Here is a 3558-nt window from a genome sequence, read left to right on the forward strand (position 1 = left end):
TTGTGTGTGTCTGTCTGTGTGTCTGTGTGTCTGTGTGTCTGTGTGTGTGTGTCTGTGTGTGTGTCTGTGTGTCTGTGTGTCTTCTCTGTGTGTGCGTGTGTCTGTTTGTGTGTGTCTGTCTGTGTGTGTGTGTGTGTCTGTGTGTCTGTGTGTGTGTGTCTGTGTGTCTGTGTGTCTGTGTGTCTTCTGTGTGTGTGCGTGTGTTTAGAGCTGACAGCTTGACTATTTGGGACTGGATAACTACAACTTGTAGGGTTCCCTGGGAAAGGCTCCCTCTCTCAGCAGTGGCAGGGACTTCCCTCATCCACACTGGGATGTCACCTGGTGCTGTCACTATAGTTCTTGTGACCTTAGCTGACTGTACTCCTTCAGATTTCACAGATGCAGCTTCCCTGACGTATACAGATGATGATGCTACCTCAGAACAGACTTGCTGGTCCTCCGGCTCAATCTTTCTCCCCCGGTTCATAATATTCCTACTCGTGTGTGTGTGTGTGTGTGTGTGTGTGTGTGTGTGTGTGTGTGTGTACATGTTGGAGAACCCAGCTAGTAAGGTCGCAGTACCCCGTTACCAGATGGCTCTGAGTTTGGTACAAAATGGAGGCCTCCCTTTCTCTGCCCGGGGAGAGCGTCCCTGAACACAGGTTCCAGGCCTTATCAGAAGAATGACCTTGTGCAAAGAGACTTAACTCAGTACCCACTCTGGCTTCCAGGTTGCATGATAATTAGGTACTGCACTGTGTCCAATTATCCCTTCCACTGTACCCCCAAAAGCTCATATATACCCTATTTCTGGAACAATAATGTTGAGCTGTCTCACTGAAGCTGATCCCAGAACTTAATTGGTTGGCACTCACAGTCAATCAACCCTGCCACTCCCCAACCCCCACTCCCATTGATCCTTGTGGACTAGTGGCCAATGAGGAAGGGGACACACACACACACACACCCCAAAATCCAAAAAGGAAATCACATAAGTAAATGCCGCATACTTGGGGGATGTGTCACTCACAAACAATGCTGTTCTGTTCTCTGGCTCTGTATACCCAGACTGTGGCTGGGCTCACTGTTTTGGACTGCGATACCCACCACCCACTCATTCTTCACATTCTAGGTAATATCCAGCAAGCTCTAACTTAAACCTCGGTTTAGCATTTGTTAAGCTTCAAACTCAGCTCCGTAAGCCTGTCTCACACGCTCACTTGAGAATCGTGCCGAGTTATGGAATACTTGGCCACACAGAGTCCCAATCATATTTTGTTATCAAATCGCTTTTTAAACTTTTGGCTTTTCTGCCACTTTCTAGGCAGTCTCCATAGTAACAGAGAAATGAGGACTATAAGCCAGCACTGAAATGAACTCCTGCTGCTGATGGTGGGCCACTTCCATGGAAACTACAAGCATGAGAAGAATACTGGGAAGGCTTCAGAATGGACCTTCCATACACAGACTATGTGACTCCTGCACTTGGTCCTTTCACAGGCCATGGTGCCTGACAAATAGCAGCCACGGATGAGACCTTGAGAGAGCTGTCAGTCAATTCTATGCCCTGGACTAGAACACAAAGATAAAGCTGCACATCTCCAGAATAGCCCCAACTCATCATATTGTTCACAAAGTGGTTCAGACAGGTTTTAAGTGAGTAAAAATGATCACTTAGATGGAGCAGGCATTGTCACTAGGCTTTGGCATTCCAAGGACAAAGACTCCCACTATTCAAGACTGACAGTGAGTCTGTCAAAGTGACCAGGTTGACTTTTTAAACACCCACATTTCTGGATGTCTGTGAAGGTGTTTCCCGAGAAGAGTGACATGTGAAGCAGGGAGCTGAGGTGGGGAAGGGGCGCCCTGAATAGGGTGTTGGGAACTGAGCAGAGGGGGCTTGCACAGCTCCACCCTTCCCAAGCAGAGGAAGTTTCCAAACCCTAGACCCTCCAGCCTTGCATGCACTTGGTAACTCACCAAGGACCTTCCAGGTAACCTCGCTGGACTTTCTTGTCCCAGGCTGCCTGATCTAGTAGACTGCTGTTTTCCTGAGCTCCCCAGCCTGTAGACAGCATGTGTCTACTGAGACTCCAATAGCATAAAGCACTGAACATAGCTGACAGTCACATATGCACATAATGGCTTTCGGGAGCTTCTGGGGGACTGTGATAAATATAGCCAGGGTCCTGTCAAAAAAGGTCTACTGTCTCATAAAAGCTGAGTTAAATAGAAAAGGAAGAGTTAGAAACTGCATTCCTCTGGACACCAACTCTGATGTTTTACAGAGTGCATGTTTCCTGTATGCTAGACCATGGCAATACTAAACTATGAGGGAATCATGAGCACTGGGCGGCCCTTCACCGAATTGCACTCTACTTATGAAAAACTTTATTTCTTCTCTTTTATAACTGAGAATAAGAGCTTAGGGTGGGAAGTGTCTTCTTAGTGGCAGAGGTGATCTTACGCTCCACACCTAAGCCAGGTCTCTTCCAGTTTGGAGGTGAGGTATGCTCCAAATGCCTAAGTGTTCACCTGGGCCTCAACTGCTGGGTGCAGCCTGAGATGGCTCCTCCTGAGGCTCTGCAGACGCACAGGTGGACCCGCCCTGTGACTGACAAAAAGGCTTGGAAACAAGGTCTAACTGGAGGGAACAGGTCGCTGGGCTGGACTTCTTGGGGGCTCATCTTGTCCCAGATCCCCCTCTCCTCTTCCTGCCCCCTGGCTGGTTGTGAGGTGAGAGGCTCTGCCAATGTCCCAAGTCACTCTTCTTTGAGCCTCAGGCACAGAGCAATGGACAGCTGACACTGGACTATGGCTTCTGAGACTCTAAGCCAAGTTGTCCCTCTGTGACATCTGGCACAGAAGGGAAAAAACAAGTGAAGTTAAAAATTGATTGTCCTGTTTGAGTAGGACAAGAAAAAAAAAAGTGTAGAGAAGCTCAGCAAGCAGGCGACAAAGGGAAATGAACCTGAGCAGGCGTGCGCAGCATCACATGGCAAGGTGCAGCCAGACACCCAGGCTGACAGACAGATGCACGGACATTAGAGCTCACAGCTACATCCTCATCATGAGAGGAGCCCAGAAGGAATATGAAGAACCTAGTTCAAAAGTTGCATTATTAGACACACACACACACACACACACACACACACACACACACACACACACACGTCAGTATGAGAAATGGTTCTTGCAGGGGAGAGCCATCCCTCACCTGCATTGGTTACCCCAGAACTCACTTAGGAATCAGCGTCTTCCTCACTCATCTACCCAGGAGCAGAGGGCATGTCCTGAGTCACACAGGAAGCAGAGCCCAGTCCCACCTGCACTCGCAGCCTCCACGCCAGCCTCCGCCATCGCCCTCACTGCTCCACAAGAAAGCACTGAAGACAGAACTGGCTCAGACGTCTTGGGAGACGGCTGTCCATATGTGCACCTCCCCAGTCATCTCCGGAGCCTTTCAGGGTGTCCTAGCCAGATTTTTAGCACATGCACAGAACCTGATCCCCACACAAGCCTCTCCTGAGCACATCCTAGCCATGAGCGCTCTCTCTCTCTCTCTCTCTCTCTCTC

General features: G+C 49.2%; 1 protein-coding gene across 4 annotated transcripts in view; it reads right to left on the minus strand.

Moving 5' to 3' along the window:
- The window catches only part of Rps6kc1 (ribosomal protein S6 kinase C1), a 156769-nt gene that overhangs the window by 79623 nt on the left and 73588 nt on the right, over positions 1-3558 (minus strand). The gene's annotated exons all lie outside the window — the stretch shown is intronic.

This window comes from Mastomys coucha, unplaced genomic scaffold (genome assembly GCF_008632895.1).
Source record: "Mastomys coucha isolate ucsf_1 unplaced genomic scaffold, UCSF_Mcou_1 pScaffold1, whole genome shotgun sequence".
Lineage (NCBI taxonomy): Eukaryota > Metazoa > Chordata > Mammalia > Rodentia > Muridae > Mastomys > Mastomys coucha.